Consider the following 18,756-nt stretch of genomic DNA (forward strand, 5'->3'; position numbering starts at 1 on the left):
CTAGACTCCCATCTATACTAAAAACAGAAAAACCAGCCAGGCACTGTAGCAGGTTCTATAGACCCAGCTACTTGGGAGGCTGAGGCAAAGGATCACTTGAGCCCAGGAGTTTGAGGTTACTGTGAGCTGTGACACCACTGCACTCTACCCAAGGCAACATAGTGAGACTCTTATCTTTAAAAAAAGAACACATACATTATATATGAATATAATATTATCTGGTAAAATAGTAGACTTGTGTTCACTGCACATATGAAAAAGATTGTCCCGTGTTGGACTTTGGATTGAGTGAAGCCAGGAGGAAGTGCATTGGCAGCACCTGGAATAACACTGAACGTGGTGGTAGGTGCTTTCCCAGAGGAGTCCTCTTTAAAAATTCCAAGAATGGAGGCTGTAATGGGAATGCTTTGCCCTGAGGGGACTGTTGAGGGGAACGTGCTTAACAGCTCAGGCAGTGGTATCAGACCTGCCTTCAAATTCTGCCTCTGCTATTGCTTACCTTTGTAATATCAAACAGATTACTTAACCTCTCTGGGCATTGATTTATTCCTCTAAAATGGGGTAATAATATTACCTACATGTTGATGAATTAAAATCATTAGTATGTATAATGTGCCTATCCTGGTACCTTTCTGGAGAGTAGTCTAAAACAAAACGGCGGTTGTGGTTCAGTGTTGCTCTTACTGTTTTCTCCGCAGGATGATCTCACTGTACCTTTTCTGTGCATTTTTTACCTTTTCCCATTTTGAGTGTCTTTTTGAAAAGACGGGATGAACTGAATTAGGTTAGTGTCATGGGATGGAGGACTGAGTTTGCCACAGCAGACATCCTCTCACTAAGTTTCCAGAGTTCGTTTCATTTCGCGAGCCTCGGAAACTTGATTACATTGCTGGGCTCTGGCGCTAAGTATGAACTGTCTGGCCAGTCCTCTCCTCATCCTGGTATTTTGGTGATATTTTCTTTATCAAAGTTGTCTTTTTAAAGCTGCCAGTAAAAAAAGAGAGAGAGAGAGAGCTCCAAAGATTTGTTTTTAGTGTCATAAACAGCTACATCTTATTTTTTGTTGACATTTTAAAGAGTGATATTTATAGACTTATTTCATTCTTTATTTTTCACTTGACTTATAGGTGACTTAGAGCCTTAAATGTTTCCTTTTTCATATATTATATGTGTATATAATCTCCCTAGCGATATGTCAGAGATACTCATTTTTTTTTTTTTCATTTTTAAGAGTTTGTGGGCTGCAGGGGTGAGCGTGGTCCACATATTCCGGCCTGGCCGCCCCCCTAGCAGGCCCGCAAGTCATCTGTCTTCATAAAATGGCCGACAAGCTGTTCACATGCAAATATATATTGAGAGCTTGGGAGGCCTGGCACGCCTTTCTGGAGCTGCCTGCCGTCCAGATACTGTGTACTTCCCATTCCAAAAAGCACCCAGGACTGAGCCTGGAGTTTCTAGCCAAATCCACTTGAGCCCCACATCACTTGGTACCACCTCCAGGATTCATGGCATCCTTTAAAGGGGACCATGTGACTTCTGAGAAAGAAAGTATTAATATCTGGGAGGTAAAGTAATAAATTCTGACCATGCAAATTGCTATTAATTTCAAAGAAAAAGAAGGAGAGGCTGCCTTATTTGAGACAACCCTGAATGAAGAAATACTAGACTCCTCGGGTCCCTCTCTCTGCCTGTTGTCAATCCCAGATGAAGTTATTGAAGCAAAAATGATTTTATCCCTTCCTTAAAGACATATAATCTCTAAAGGGAATAAATGAAGACTCCAGGACTAGATATTTACACGCAGGAGATGACTTTCTGCTCCCCGGCGTGGGGTTGTTCAAGACAGTGTTCCCCGTTTTCCATTGTCCCAGGTTATGAAGGTGAATTCCTGAAAGTTTAGGTTTCTGTTTGTTATCCAGTATACAGACATACGTACAAGGAAGAATACTATTCTTTTTACCCTGGCTCTTGGAAAAGGTAATGGGAAATGACTGGTATTTCCCTAGTAAACCACGAGAGTGAGCGGACAAATGGTAACGTGCTATTTCATCCCAAACTGTAAACGAGGCCGTGTAACTTTACCAAAAGTGGATGCAGCTGTTTCTTCCCTGTCCAACTAGTCTGTTTTTCCTGTGGAATTTTTGCTTTCTTTTCTTGTACTCCCTTAAGACTCAGCTGTAAAAGAAAACAAATCTTTATCCAATTAGAGCATTAGATGGGAATTTTGAAGGAATTATCTGAAGCCCAGAGATAAAATGTCAGACTCTCTGAAACTCAAAATCAGCGCACATAGTGGGTAGCGACCCTGCTTCTGAGTCAGACTGACCTGCATCCGGATTAAATAATAGCTGGGTGACTGGGTAAGCTGATGCCCCATCTCGGTTTTCTTATCAGTAAATTAGAAATACTAAAAGAACCTATCTCGTGAGTGTTGAAATGAGAATGTGCATTTAAAATAGCATAATGCCTGGTTCACAGGAAGGACTCCGTGATAGGTAACCACCGCTGCTCTCCAGTTAAAGCTCGCCGCGTCTGTGGGAGAGAGTATACACACTCAGGAGGTCAAAAGCTGGGCACCATGGAGGGGAGGGGGTGGTGCTAGAGATAAGCCAAGGCTTTCAGAGACATCTTTTGTAGATACCTACCCTGCTCTGAAACGTTGGTGAAGATTTGCTTCTCGGTCCCCACAATCCCCTCAATGCCACGATCATTTTACTCTTGAATTCTGTCTTCACATTCTGTTCCTCTCCCCGGAGTTTGAGAACCCAGGAACTGCAAAAGTCGTTCAGAGTTACTAGAACCCTCAGAATGAGCACCCAAGAAGAAGGTAATTCCGGAAAGAAGGGAAGAAGCTTTTCCTAGATGTCTTTAATTTTAGCTGAGTTTTTCTTTGGCACAAACCACGTAGAATCTGGCTTATTAAAAACTACGAGCTGATTAAGGGTAAGACTGAGGACAGATTTCTTTTTTAAAGTACTTACACAGTACCTACGTCTGTGCCTTTACCTTAGCAGCTGTTTGGTACTTAATCTGCTTAATAAATAAATTTAATGGGTAAGTGAATATATTGTTATCCCCAAATATTTTTTGAGTGTCTGCTGGCTGTCGATTTACTAGGAAATTTTAAGAAGAAAGCAAAACCAGCCTGGAGATGCCACAAGTCTAGTTTGGGTGTGAGGAGGCTAACTGACCTCCGACACCTGGGCCTGCACACACGGCGTGACTGACAGGTCATAGCCAAAGCTCCATCTGTGCACATGGCCGTGGTAGACCGAGTGTTCCCTCTGACCCTCCAGGTGTGGTCACACGTATGAAATAACCATCGTTTCAGTTTTTGCTTGATGCTTGATTACCAGAGAATGGAATGTCAAGTTCCCAGCTCTGGTTAGGATCATTCACTTCATCCTTTAGCATATTGAGAAGGTTTTAAGCCTTATTTGTTGGACTTGGAGAACATCTAAGTCAGTACACCTTTTGGGACAGAACATTTAAAGAGCCTGCTTGATACTTACCGGGCCTGTGTTCTGTGGTGCATCAGGCCGTCATTGGGAGGTGAAAGCTCATGTGGTAGCTTCCTTTTTAATGCAAGGCACACTTCTCTTGGCCGCTTTGAGTCAAAGTCTGAAGCAACAGCTCAGGCCAATGCTGGCACTCTGAAAACAGCCCCCCACTGGTCCCGCTGTTATCAGTGAAAGTACCCTTGACTAAAAAAAAAAAAAAAAAAAAAAAAAGGTGTGGGGCTCCCTTACTGGAAAAAGAAGAGCTGTATTCACAGGGGTGTTCCCCCTTCTGTTTCCCCTCGCTCATCACCTGCACCTGCTAATACTAACCTTATCTGAGCGTTTTCTAAAATGTGATACTTATAACAAGATATCAAAATTAGATTAGTTTTTTAGGTTTAATTACGTTTGTTCCTCATTTTTCTAGCAGTTGCACATATGTTGGTGGCATCCACCCTCAGATGGGTCTTTGCAATCGGTGGAAGGCCATTAATCATGATGCTTGCCCCAGATTTTGAAAATTTCCAGCTCTACCTGCCAATTTGAAAATCGCTCCAGAGTATTTGGTTGCTCCCAGCTTTCTTATTCACCAGCTTCATGTATGTCGTTCCCATCCTGTATTGTCATCATAGGTATCATTTTTAAATGTTGCTAGATAAACAAGGAATAGTCTTCTCTTCACCCGCAACTGTCGGTCTTTCAGTAGTTGTTTAACTCGTTTCTGTGGGTTATTTTGAATTTTCAGTGTTACACAATAACTTTTTTAAGGCTACAGACTTCCTGACTTCAGATTTACATGAAGGGTTCCCTTTGTAATTTGGGGTTCAGACAAGAAAACTGTTAATTTATTTTCCTCTTTTGGATAAACATTCTTTGGTCTGGTACTATTGTCCTAAAAATTACAGGCCCTCTTGCTTAATGTTTTAAAGGGTTTTCACTGCCGGCTCAGATACACAGTAGGTAGAATGTTGCAGTATTAACATGCAGTGGGAAGACAAGATAACATTGCTGTTCCAGGTGGCAGTAATGGTCACTACTGGGTGGACGGCTCGTTTTAGGAACTGTTTTGATTAATGTGACATTTAGTTGGGTCATTTTAGGAATTTTGGAGGTACTGTAACTTTATAGTTTGTATTTTATTGGGGAAAAAGGAGCATTGTAGCACCATTGACTTGTAAATACACTTTATCCACATTTAGTAATCTGCATGGCTTTCTTTTACAATTACGCAGCTACATTTATTCTCTGCAGTGTTCTTCTAAAAAACCCCGCAGGGACGGACACAGTAGAGTGACCACCAGAATAGCAGCAGTAACAGTAATGATCAATATTCTAAAATATGTAAAGGTCTCAACTCAGGGAGACATTAAGGCCTTAAATGCCTTCTGGATTCCAGACCTGTATAATTAAATTCTGACTGATGAGTTTTCAGCAATGCAGTGGAGCTAGTCTGTCTTCCTTAAGAGACTAGGAAACTAGAATTTGGTCTGATCTGAAAGTTCAGTCTGAAAAGTAGGTGAATTCTGCTGTTTTAAGCATTATTAGCATGGCTGACCCATCATTGTTCGCAGTAGATCCTTAAAAATGGCCACAGACAAAGGAAACTCTTGGGTCTTGCCTTCTGAAGGCTGAGGGACCAGCCTGGCCTAGGGGCTGCTGGCTACATGTGTCATGCACTGGTGACACGGGATCCAGTGTGGGTAAGGCGCCATGAGAGGGAGATTTGTAGCAAATTTTAAAGAAGCAGTTTTTGTTTATTTTTTTTGAGACAGTGTCTTGCTCTGTCTCTTGGGCTGGAGAGTGCAGTGGTGTCATCATAGCTCCCTGCAACCTCAAACTCCTTCTCTCAAGCTGTCCTCCTGCCTCAGCCTCCCAAGTAGCTAGGACTACAGGCACCTGCCATACCACACCTGGCTATTGTTTTCTGGTTTTTTGTTTTTTTTCCTAAAGCAGTGGTTCTCAACCTGCCTAATGCTGTGGCCCTTTGATACAGTTCCTGTGAGTTGCAACCCATAGGTTGAGAACTGCTGTTCTAAAGGCTGTTGCTCAGGATGGTCTGAAATGACAAAGCTCAAACAATCCTCCTGCCTCTACCTCCCAGATTGTTAGGATTACAGGCGTGAGCTATACACCTGGCCTGGAGAAGTGGTTGTATCCTCACACATTATGGGTATTTTATTGTCTTCATAGAGGATAACTAACTGACCAGGCTGTAAGTTAGTTGCCTAGTAGCCAAAATAGGTAACGTTTTAGAGTCCATTCCCTGATTTTAAAATTTTTAAATGGACTGGCGTGGTGGTCTGTTTCAGACCTGTTCCCCTCCCCACCCCAATTCCCATCCCACCAACACTTCACACACCAACAGTTTCAGAGGAGAAAGGAAAAAAAAGGGATTTCCTTCTGATCCTCACATTCATTTGTGCCTGTGACTCTTGTCCCCGGAAAGACCCAGGAGTGCCCATAGTGCCCATGGAATGTAGCTCAGAAAAGCCAATTTATTTATAATTCATATGAGACAGTGTAAAGAGATCCATAGATCTAGATTCTAAAAGCAGGAAAGCGTGAAGCAGTGCAGTTTGTGCAGTATTTGAATTGGGCTCAGGAAAGAAAAGACAGGAGGAGCCGTCCTGAAAGCCCAGTGTGGAGAGGGCGCACCTGGCCTGTGGCCACGGCCCCATCTGCTCCTGCTCCGCTCATCCTGGAGCGGGTCTGACAGGGCCCTTGGACAGAGGTATCCTTGGAAGGACCACTTCTAATGGCCACTTTCCATACCTCCCCAGCAATTAAGGATCAGTGTGGCGAAACATCAGGGGGCTCGTTCAGGTCAGGAGCTGCTGGGAGCGGATGAGCTTTGCTCGCCGCAAATAATGGGGTCATTTCTGATTCTAAATCTGAATGTGAATTTGTTATTTTTTGGAAGGAATTATCCATTTGTGGCTAATATTAGTAAGTGAAATATAATATAAATAATTTATTTAGGGATTTGGAGTTACTAATCCAGATTGATTAGTTGTCTGCTAGAAAAATTCACGTGGCCACAAGGGTTCTTGGCACTTTTCTCCCTGCAGCTTCCTCCTTCTTCCCTCTTCGTGAGGTTTTTCTCAGCTCCAGGCAACTCTGTCCCCCCGGCATTAGCTTGTCCTTAAGGAAATCCACTGGGAAGGCTCCCACAGAGATGGGGGCGGGGTAGCGTTGGCTCGCTGCAGATTACTCTGCCCCATCTCCCTTGTTAATTTCTATACTTGGTTGATTTCAACCTGAAGGGAACTAGGGTGCCTCACATGCCTTATCTGCAGACATCAGATGGCAAATATCCCAAATGAGAAGCATCAGGGATAGTGTGGCCAGGCCCAGCAGAAAAAGAATAGCCTTCCAACTCTCTCTCCATGAAGGAAAGTGTGTGTTTTCTTAAATCTCTGTAGGGATTTTGCAAACCAGAGAGCTTCTCAGCAAGCAGCACTTGTAAACTCAGAGATGAGCGGGAGAAGACAAATCACAGTTTCCGGGTAGGTCAAATTAGCAGAGGAGAGTTGCCATTAAAAGCCTGACTCTGAGCCTCTGTTAGGGAGAAATCAGTTGTCCAAGTCACTCAAAGACTCGCACCTCAATTTTCTCATAAGTAATTCAGCAGATAGTTGTTCAGAATCTGCTGGTACGTTTAGACGGGATGTTGGATGTGTTGAGGGAGTACAGAGACGGATCAGATGTGTTACTCTTGAGAACCTAACAGTCTAGTCCAGGGGTCCTCGAACTTTATAAACAGGGGGCTAGTTCACTGTCCCTCAGACCATTGGAGGGCCAGACTGCGGGCCCTGGGACCAGTCAGCTGCTAAGCAGGACAGGCGGCGGCAGCAAAAACACCTGGCCAGCTGGATAAATGTCCTAGGTGGACCCCATGTGGCCCGCGGGCCATAGTTTGAGGATGCCTGGAAAGGGAAAAGGTGTGACACACTCATTTCTTCAGCAGGTACTTACCAAGTGCATTCTAAGAACCAGGCGTCCTAGATAGAATCCTGCTCTTCACAGAGCTCCCCTCCTCAGGGGAGGAGACAGATGGGAGATGCCGTAAAGGAATGTAGGATGCTATTTCATATTGGGTAGCCAGGCCCTTTCTGGTCTGTTGACACTTGAGTTAAGTTAAGGTAAAAAAGCGAACTGAGCAGAGGTGAGGGACTTTTGTTCTAGGAAGAGGAACCAGTGGGTAAAAGGCCCTGAGCCCTGCTGGAGGAACTGGGAATGGGGAAGGGGACAGACGGGTCAGGGGGTTAATATGGCTAGAAGGGCCCAGGTGAGAGAAAGAGCCCTTGAGGTGAGAGTAGCAGAAAGCCAAACCACATTGGACCTGCTGGGCCTGGGAAGGGACCTGGAAATCCTTGGTGAGCCGTGGTGTATTCTCTATAGGGATGTGTCTGCCAGCCCATGTCCTGTCTTAATGAGGTAGGTACAGCCTGAGCCCAAGGTGCTGGGTGTTCTGCGAGAGCACAGCAAGCAGAGTTTAGTGTGGCGCTGCAGACAAAGGTCTGATTCATTACATCGAGACAGAGTCTCACTCTGCCCTCCTGGGTAGAGTGCCCTGGTGTCATGGCTCACGGCAACCTCAAACTCTTGGGTTCAAGCAATCCTCTTGCCTCAGCCTCCCAAATAACTGGGACTACAGTCGCCGGCCACAATGCCCACCTATTTTTAGAGATGAGCTCTCAAACTCTTGCTCAGGCTGGTCTCAAACTCCTAAGCTTAAATGATCCACCCGCTTCAGTGTCCCAGAGGCTAGGGTTACAGGTGTGAACCACCGTGCCCAGCTAATTCGTAACATTCTTAAGGAATGTGACTTTCTCACCTGTTGTGGCAGTATCTTTTGGTGTCCCTAAAGGTTTTTTTTCCTGTGCATATATTACTGAGAGGTGAGTTACTTGTATGGAAGTTTGGGCTTCACATTCCTGCTTGTGCAAATGATTCCTTTTTCATGGAGGAGGGCTAATCTGTGGGGTTTCATCTTCATTCTTACGACACAACACCGTTAGATTATAAACCCCAGGTCCCACGTTTGTTTACCACGAAAGTTGATTTTGCTCCTTAGTCGTTGCCTGATTGAACAAATAAAAATTCAAGATGCCAAGTTAAATTTGATTTCCTTTTTTTGTTTGTTTGAGTCAGAATCTCACTCTGTCACCCAGGCTGGGTGCCATGACCTCATCATAGCAAACAGCAACCTCAAACTACTGAGCTCAAGAGATCCTCCTGCCTCAGCCTCCAAGTAGCTGAGACTAAAGGCACCTGCCACAGTGCCTACATAACTCTTTGTATTTTTAGTAGAGACAGGGTCTCCCTCTTGCTCAGGTTGGTCTCAAACTCCTGAGCCAGAGTGCTGGGATTACAGGTGTGAACCACCATGCCCAGCTACCATACTAAATTTGAAGTTCAGATAAACAATAAATAACTTTTAGTTTTGCATGGGCTATACTTACACCAAAAAAGTATTCATTGTTTATCTAAACCAAGTCCTGTAGTGTATCTGGCAATCCGTTATAATTTTTTTCACACTCTCCCATGAAAGTTACCTAGGCCAGGGTAATAACAGCTTATGGAGAGGTTTGATTAGTCTGGTGACTTCACTAATCACCCAGGGTCAAACCACTGGCATTTAACCTCCTGAAAATGAAACCTGGGAAGATACTACAAAGTTCTAATGATTTGACTGCTTCAATTCCATTCTTCCCACATCTACTGGTCCCGAGCCCCATAGTTTTCTTGGAACAGTAAGCCACTTATAAGGCAGAGTCAGGAGGTGCGAGACAGTAGTTGAAAGCTGCTCCGCCTGTGTGAGCGAGGATGTGAGTTTAATTAGAGGTGTATCAAGCGCGTGAGCCATTGTGACCGTGTGTGAGTCAGTTTACAAAAGCAAACGCAAAGGAAGCCTCTCTGGTCACAGCATCCGGCTATTAGCAGACTCTGCTCATGAAAGTTGCGAAACAGAAAATCAGGCAGATAATAGGTCCCTCAGAACGTCCACGTTCAGAGAGGAAGTCGAGAAAAGGCATGAGCTTGAAAATAGAAGGTGCCTTCTGAAAGTAGTGTTTTTAGTGTACTATAATGGAACGTGTGTGTTTTCATTTGAAATTGGGACTGCTTTTCTAGGTATGACAAAACTTGACTGAAGGTGGTGGAAACACAGTATGATTTTTGAACCTTCCTACGTTAAGAAAGAACAATATTCACAGATTCCAGAAAATTGATTTTGGAAGATAGGGTTAGACTCTGTGGGGCCAGACAATGACCCCCCAAAAGATTTAGGTGATAATTATGACCATAGCTCACGTGTATTTTGGACTTTCCATGCATCGGTATGCTAGTTTGCATTCTCCAAGAATGATGTGTCCTGATACGAGTCAATGTGTCAGAAATTTATTGGGACAACACCTAGAAAACATAAAGGGGGGAGAGCAGGAGTGGCTGGGAGAAACTTGTGGGTGCAGCACAATTCGGACAGGTGGGAGAGGAGCGGGGAAGAATGGGGAATTGCAGTGGAAGGATCCCAGGTGGTAAGTGCTCCTAAAAAGTTTTGGACAAGCCAATGGAGAGTCCCCGACTCCCTTCTGGAAGAGTTCTGTGTCCCGTAGGAATGGTACAGGGTACTTCCTGCGCTAGTCTCCTCCCCTGGAAGCCGTCTGCTGGAGCGAGGCCTTTGGACAAACGTGGTAATGGATGCAGAGGGGTGACAGCTGGGGGCGTAGCAGCAGGTGACCTGAGCAGCTCGTGTGCGTTCATGCCCTGTGCTGAGATTTCCATATTCATGATCTCATGTAATCTTAACATAATCCTATGGAGATAGACACTTATCAGTGTGCCCACCTTACAGACGAGGAGATGAGACACAGAGTTTAAATAGCTTCCCCACGGTCCAGAAGGCACCAAGAGTGAGCCAGACTCACTCTGGCCCTGGAGTCGACCTGCATAACTATTACGGCACAGTCTAGAAAGACTGGAATGCAGTCTCTGATTCGGTAACTTGCTGATGTGGTAAATTTGGGCAAGTAATTTAAACTCTTGGACTTTTGTTTCCTCATTCATGTGGAGGGATGTCATCACCTCCCTAGGAAATATGCTTTTGTTGCTGTTTCGTTCGGAGCTCAGATAACGTTAGTTCCTTTCCACTTCCTCCTGTTTTTCTCTCATCTAGGATTCTTATCTCATCTTCCCAGGTACCTGCTTCAGCCTTGTTTGGGCACCTACAGGCTTCATTACATCCTCAGAACTCCCAGGACTCTTGCTCTGTGGATTTTATGTGTCCATGTTTACAGGAAGTGTCCTGCAGTTGCAGTAATCCCTACTAGAAACTCAGTAAAGCATAGGCCACCTTCTCTCCCATCCATCCCATTCTCTCAGGGACATGAACCGTGTGCCAGAGGACATCTTTTTATTATTTTAAGGGGTTTTTTTGGCAAAACAACATTTTTGTGGAAAAATTATATTCTTATTTTTTATGAACAATCTTTATTCATTTTTCTACAGACTGGAGTATTATGTGATTCTTTACTGGATATTTTTGAACTAAATTTTCATTTAATTTTTCTGCTGGAGGTAGAGAGTATAAAATGAGATTCCTTTTAAGTATTTATACCAGATGCCATTATGTTTGTTGGCTGGTATAAAACAATTACGATTCCCAATAAATTTGAAACTATTTAAATTACAAAAGATGTAGGAGTATAATTTTATTAAAAACATAAAATGTTTATTTTCATTCTCCATTTTTTTTTGTGTGCAGCAGGGTAGAAATTTGCACCTCATCTCTCTCATTTTAGATTTCTGAATTATTTAAAAGAATTGGTTAATTCTCCATTTCAAGTGAGCAAGACGCAGTTCATTAGGATACCTGACTCCTCGCATGCCCTCCTTCACAGCTCATGTTAACTCCACAGAGAGGTTTATCTTCTTTTAAAATTGCAAATACTGTTCAAATGGAGAGCTTTTCAGTGTAATGCATTGTTAGAGTGTTGAACTATGACATCCTTAACAATAGAAAGAGGAAAAGTGAGGCACCTTGTTTTCTGAGCGTTAGCCAGTTCTAAAAGTAGCCGCACAGAACACGTATGTCCTCTCAGTTCCCGTGGATTTGCAAATTGCTACCGAGAAACATGTGTAAGGAACCCTCAGCACCCAAGAAACGTGTGCAAGGGGCCCTCAGCACACAGTTGGCCAGTAGTTACCAACTGGCAGTCCTTGGAGGGGACCAAAGGAAAAACCTTAAAAGAAACTGTGTGTTCCCCACCCCCTCTAGAAAAAGCTTTACAGGCTGAAGATTTTTGCTTTTGACCCTATGTTTGTGAATTCACCGGCTCTCTTCATGCTTACAGAGACTGTGTTTAGCAGGTATAGTTTGGGTTCATTTAATGAAAGATGGGGGAGCAATGAATTATCCATTATTTAATAAAGATGAGAAATTACATACATAGAGAAACTGGCTTCATGAGAGGAAATTATTCCAAGGTGTCCTCAGTGGTGAGAAGGTGCAGAGGCCTCTTCTGTAGACCAAGGTCAGAGCCTTTAACTCCTCTCAGGGAGGAAAAGGGAAGCAGGTGCCGGTAGGGCTGGCTGTGTGGGGGCTGCCTGTCATCTCCGGACTGGGTCCCGTTCCGTCATTCTTTCAGAAGATGTGTTTGAGTTCAGTTCTAGCTGAGTGGGGTCAGTGTCCAGAGCAGCTCAGAGTAGGAGCCTCGCTCTAACAGAATGTGGTGGGTAGAGTATAAATGTGGAGAATATTTGAATTTTGGGCCCATCTCTTCTCTCTTTCTGTGTGGATATTCTTTCTGTGCAGTCACAAGAAAGGCAAGAACATTGACCCATGGTTAGAAAAGACTTGTGTACTTTACCCTTAACATCATCTGAGTATGTTATCTTAGTTTGGCATCCTACGTCTGAGGTAGGGGATGAGGAAGAGGAGGCTCACGGAGCCTGGGGTGCATGTCCATGGTCAGTAGCCAGTGGGCAGCAGGGTAATGCCTGCCTCATTCCACCTGGGAGAGCTCTGAGACTAAGCAGGGACAGTGGAGAGGGCAGTGCTTTGCCGTGCTTTATACTCAGCAGCTGTAACTACTAAAGATAATTAGCGCTGGTAGGAGTCAGTGTGTCCTCTCCATGTGCTGTCCCTCCACCCCAAGGAAACTGTGAACTTGAGGTCAGGGAATAACAGCAGCATAAAATGGCATACAGTTACGCTGATATATAGGCATCGGCTGTAATATATAATATACATATTGTATAATCTGTAGTCCTCATGGTCTAGCAGTCCTTTGAACTGAACATCAGCAAATGAAAACAGTAACAGGTCACAACATCCTGCAGAGGAAACGATGAGAAAGAACCTACAGAGTCCCCCGCATCCCTCGGGACACCCACATGCTGTGTGACATGTGACCCAGTGAGGGACACAGCATGGCTAAGGACTAATTTACTGTTTTTTAAGATTAGTTTTTTAGAAGATGCACAGTAAATAAAAATGAAGTTCCTGTGTTTTGGGGGCACCCCTAGTTTGTGTTTTGGGGAGACCCTTGTTCTAGACTAGACACACTCCCTGAGGGCAGAAACTGATGTTTGTGTCATATTGTAAACGTAGTGCCTGGCACTCCAAAAACATTTTTAGGGTGAATAAATGAGTAAGTGAGTGAGTAAACAAATCAATCTTTTCCTAAGGAGTTTAAAGCCTGTCAAGGGGAAAATAATACATAATCAGAGGTTATTCCTTTTCTAATTCTTCTTTTCTTAATTGTACATATACATATTTATTAATATACGTGCTAATCTTTATGCCAGGAAATGGGGATATAAACATAAATGAGAAATAGATCCAGCACCTGTGGAGTACATACTCTAGCAATGGAGACAGATGTCTAGGCAGAATTTGCTATCAGGTGTGACTGTGATCCCCTGAAGGTTTGTGGATAGCGTTAGGGGCTTACAGTGGAGGTCGTAAAGTGGTAAAGCTATGCAAGGGGCAGAGCAATGAAGTCATGGGCATCCAGAGAAGAGCGCTGAGATAGTTACCTAAATGCCCAAGTGTAAGGCTGGGCACGGTGGCTCACACCTGGAATCCTAGCTCTCTGTGAGGCCAAGGAAGATGGATCGCCAAGTTCATAGATTCAGGACCAGCCTAAGCAAGTGCGAGACCTTGTCTCTAAAAACAGCCAGGTGTTGTGGCAGGCACCTGTAGTCCCAGCTACTCCAGAGACTGAGACAAGAGAATTGCTTTAGCCCACGAGTTTGAGGTTATTGTGAGCTGCGATACCATGGCACTCTACCAAGGGTGACAAAGTGAGACTCTGTCTCAAAAAAAATGCTGATGTGTACATATGTTCCCAGATGTTACTTAAGGCCTCTTGTCCTTTAGAATTAGCTCAAACTGCTAGTCCATAACCTGAGAACCCACTCCAGGGTTCTGCATATTTCTGGAAGTGCTTGCCGTGTTTTGTTTTTTTTTTTTTTTTTGAGGCAGAGTCTCACTCTGTCACTCTACCCAGTGACAGGTTCAAGTGATCCTCCTCCTTCAGCCTCCTGAGTAGATGGGACTACAGGCGCCCGCCACAATGCTCAGCTAGTTATTCTATTTTTGGTAGAGATGGATCTCTCTCTTTCAAAGACTATTCTTAACTCTTGAGCTCAAGGGATCCTCCCACCTTGTCCTCCCAGAGTGTTGGGACTGTTGGTGTGAGCCCTTGCACCAGGCCATTGGGTGTGTTTTCAATAAAGTTCCCATCTGGCTGTCAGTCCCTGCACCTGCTGGGTTAGTTTAGTATCTGCTTGCTTTTCCAAGCCATGGCCCCCTATCTTTTGTGTCCTGTGTCCTGTGTCCAGATGTTGGATGGAGCCTCTCTCTATGCTCCTGTACTGTGCGCAGATAGAAAGTATGTGTGTAGCTGGCTTTGGCGAAGGTGTAGGGGAAGGGGGCTGGGTCTCAGGACTTTAGAGAACTCTGCTCTGAAAAGCACTTTCATCACTGTGCCATGTCACCATTGTCCCCCTTCCTCTCTCTTCGCCTCTATTCTCTGAGCCTTTCCCTGTTCTTCTTTAGTTTTCCTTGAGTTTTGCAAATTTATGTCCTTAGGAGTCTTCTTTTTTAATAAGACTAATCAGTGGATTCTGGTATTCTTGACAGAATAAAAGATGGGCTTGCAGGTTTTTTTTTTGTGTGTGTGTGTGTGTGAGGGAAGAGGCCGTGTCCTTGTTAAGCAAAAGGAGCTTTGTGAGCAGAGGCCCAGGCAGGAAGGACCCAGCGTGTGAGAGTGGGCTTGGCTGCGGCTTGGTGTTGCTGAGCAGTGTCAGGCATGCCAGTCACATCGCGTTTAATTCGTGGATGGCCGGACACCCAGCACGTCTGCCTTGCAGTGCACTTGCTGACTGACTGGCTGACAGCTCGAAAGCATCCAGAGTGAGAGTGGGAGATGAAATTAAAACGTGACTTCTTTGGCATCCACCTTTCGAACCTAGGCCTCTCCCACTTTACTCTAATTCAATTTAGTTGATGTTGGATGGAAACTAATACAGTTAAAAAGAACTTCATGTAATCTCACTAACATTCTTAGAACACGATGCTCAAGGTTTTCTGGTCAAGGATATTTGCATTTGCATTTATAGAATAGTTAAGAGCCAGGATTCTATGCACGTGAAAAGTCCTTGCTTTGGGAATGACATTTCCAAGCTGTCAAAATCTAATGTGCTCAAAGCTCAAACCAAAATTGCCTTTTATTCTGTAAATATTGAAGAAGAGGCTTTAGAATGGCACCAATTTGCTAGCCAGGACATTAGCCTGCTGAGTTGGAATCAGAAAAAGTCCATTTGTTGAGTTCAAATTGTAATAAAATTTAAGCCTGAGGGATGTCATGAAAAAGTGACCCGAGCCTTGTCTCCCTGCTGGCCACTTGGCCCCTGGGACACAGTTGACCTGGTTTCCTCTGAGCGTACGAGCACCACGGGCATCTTTGTTTCTTCATTTTCTCCTCTCCAGTTTCTTGGTGTTTATGGTGAACTACAGAATTCTTCCCACTAACTCTTCACATACCACATTCACTCTTTGGGCCAATCTGTATTTGTTAAACACCTCCTGTATGGCAGATAACATTCAGGCATTAGTCGCAAGACTGCTGCAGAGGGAGAAGTGAAGTGAGTGCCTCAAACAGCAGAGCGGCTCGGCCCTGGGCCCCCGACGGGCAGCTCCTCCACTCACCTCCATCCTGCTGCCGCACTGCCCTCCGCTTCCCTTAGACTTGTGCTTCTCCAAAAGAAATTGAAACCAGAATGAAAAACTACTTGCAAGTTCAGCTTTTGAAATCATTATCTTCATTTGCCAACAAATTATTAAGTTTATTTGAAAGTCTTTTGTGTATAATCTTCAATCAGTTTATCTCAGTTTTAGTATTAATGCATCTGTATGATTCTCTGATAGCATCTGCAGAGGCAGGCATTCGGTGGACTGTAAACTCCATGAGGGCAAGGATTGTTTTTCCTTTTTACTCCTTGTCTCCTCATTAGCACAGTACCTGTCAACATAGTATATGTTCACTAAGCATCAGTCATAAATGCAGAACTGAGCGAGCCTCTCACACTTTCCTACACCCTTGTTGTCTGGTGCAGTGCACACAGCGGGACTGGGCTGTGACCCTCTGCTGCTGGCAAGAGGACGGTGCCAGCCGTGATCCGTGGGGCTTCTGGACAGAGCTCGCAGGTCCCAGCCCACCCACTCCTCAGAACACAATCCTTGTTTCCTAGGTGTTGCTCTGTGGGGTGGGTGCCTCTGCTACCTGGGGCCCTGGGCTGCAGACACCGCAAGGTGGTTTCCAGGAGAGCATGAGAAGTTGCTGCCAGTGAAGGCAGAAGGTTTGTTTCGTCTGGGAGGAGCAGGATTTGAGGCTCCACGTCTGATAGTCCTCCCACTGTGTCACCACCACTGTCCCCACCATCCTCATCTGCCCACAGCCATCAGCTTTCCTACATGTAGCCCTTGGGAGACCATGCAGGAGGCAATGTGAAGAGTCAAACCGAGAGGTAAATCCGTGCTCCAAGGCAGTGGAGCTGACTGACACGAAAGGATTTTTGCACTGGGAGAGGCTGAGCCGAGTAAAAGGAGGCAAGAATAAAACAGGAATGGGCTGTGGGTGGAGATGAAACGAGGACCGGTGTGAAAAGAAGGCAGAGTCCACCTCGTGTTTCTTAACATAAACATAAGAGATGCTGTCTGTCTTCTTTACTCTGTTCACGATCTCATAGAGTACACAATATGGTTAGAGTCGGAAGGAGCAGTGAATGTGATAGTTCTTCTTGGAGAAAACTTTTTTTAGAAAGAGAGTTTCATCCTCTAACTGGAGCTCTAATGCGCCCATGGGTGGGACAGGATGGAGGACCTGGGCTGCCCAGTGACTCTGCCCCTCCCCTGCTCATGAAGCCTTCAGGACACCCAGATCCTGACTTCACTCCGTCCTACCGCACCTGACTCCCCCAGGCCTTAGAACCCTCATCTGTGGAATGGTCACTCATCATTCGTACCCTTCTTCCTCTCAAGGATATACTGATGTGATGTAACTGGAAGCACTTTATAAGCAATCGAGCCATGTATAAAATGAGCCATTGTAATAATTTCTGGTCAACAGGAAAGGCTGCTTCATTGCCATCTTTGACCCCCTAAAAAATTCTGGAAGGCCAGTGCATATCCCCCACATTCTCTTTCTAACTCAGCGGTGCCCACTTGCATGTGGATATGGCAGGGAAGGTGCTCCTGGCACACGGCTTTACCTCCCCCCCCCCAGGGCTGCAGAGTCCCAGGGTACTGGGTGATTCTTTCTGGATTTCCTGTGGCACTACTTCCATCTTCTGTTCTGAGCTTACCTGGCATTTGAAGATTTTCAAAGATAATATTTAAAAATGTAAGCATCTAAAATTGCCTCAAATAGCCAAAACAAATAAACTCCTCAGTTTCTAACAATGATACCTCAGTCAGTCTAGAATACATTTCAGAGGTCTTTGGGTGATGTTAGTATTCCAGTGTTTGACTTCAGACGACTCCGGTTCATTCACGCTTAAACTCCTTCGAATCCCCAGGCTTTTTCCTTTTTTGCATGGAGTATGTTCTCTCCAGTGGCAGTCAGATCACTTTTAATTGGATTTTACTTAAACTATTCTTTTTCAGAGACAGCTCCAAGAAAAAATAGGCTTCAACCATCTATATTTGTTGTTTTCCTGAGGGTTATAGGAATAAGACTTGTCTCCAGTAATTCATACTTGTATTTAGTGATCTTAAAAGGTAATATTAGTGTTCTCTGTCTTCCGTGCTTGGTCTAAAAGGTCTGTCAAGCGTAGAATTTAAATCCCTGAAAAATTATTCCTCAGATTTTTGAAAGAAGTTTTGAGCACCTTCTAATTTCAAATCTTATCTCTTCTTTTGAATTTCCTACCTCCAGATCATAATCTGTGTCCACCAAATACCTGTCTTCAAGACATCAAAGCTCCTTTAACACAAGAAAAAAAAATAAGTTCTTAGAAAGAAAACCTTATACATATTTGGAGAGCTATCCTTGGCTTTTCATGCATTTTTTCTGGTTGAACTGAATTCTTTCCCCTCCCCTCTCAGAACGGGCTTTGTGCCCAGCTAGAGCTCTAGCAGAGTGGGCAGAGTTCAGCCACTCCCCAGACAGTGTTCTGGTCTGTGGTCCCTACCGAGGAGGCTCTTACTGAGGACGTGATGTACATGTCATAAGTTGGTGGAGATGAGCCTGCTTTTCTTAAATGGTTCATTTATTTTACTGGTGGCCTAATGAAAGTTATATGAACCACAATGAATCACAACAATTACCAGTTTAATTTTTTTTTTAACCCAGTATTTATTTAAAAGGTTTGCTCTATAAATATAGGACCTGTAGATAAAAGGTTTCTGTAAAAATCTCTCTCTTTTCCAGATGTTTTCATTAGTTGGTATTCATTTACGTGAGCTCTGCTCTGCACACCATTAAAGGTGCGTGGAAATGTTTTTATTGGTTTCTTCCCTATCTTCTCCTTTATATCTCCTCTGTAAGAGGCAGTGCCATTAACCTCAGCAGTGCTGAGTGTGATTGTCTTTCGATCAGCCCCATCATTGCAAACCACTGATCCGTAGCTTACATTACTTAAACCGCTGGTTCCTAAACAGAAAAATAGCCCCATTACCTTCCTTGGAATGGTGATAGGCTGTCTGAACAATCCTTTCAAAAAGACGAGTGAGCAGAAATGCTCTCCA

At 44.3% G+C, this 18,756-nt stretch overlaps 1 protein-coding gene across 1 annotated transcript in view; it reads left to right on the plus strand.

Moving 5' to 3' along the window:
* The window catches only part of NFIA (nuclear factor I A), a 381,754-nt gene that overhangs the window by 193,898 nt on the left and 169,100 nt on the right, over positions 1-18,756 (plus strand). The window lies entirely within an intron of this gene.

The sequence above is a fragment of the Otolemur garnettii genome, unplaced genomic scaffold (genome assembly GCF_000181295.1).
Source record: "Otolemur garnettii isolate 467f Iridium unplaced genomic scaffold, OtoGar3 scaffold00066, whole genome shotgun sequence".
In the NCBI taxonomy this organism is placed as follows: Eukaryota; Metazoa; Chordata; class Mammalia; order Primates; family Galagidae; genus Otolemur; species Otolemur garnettii.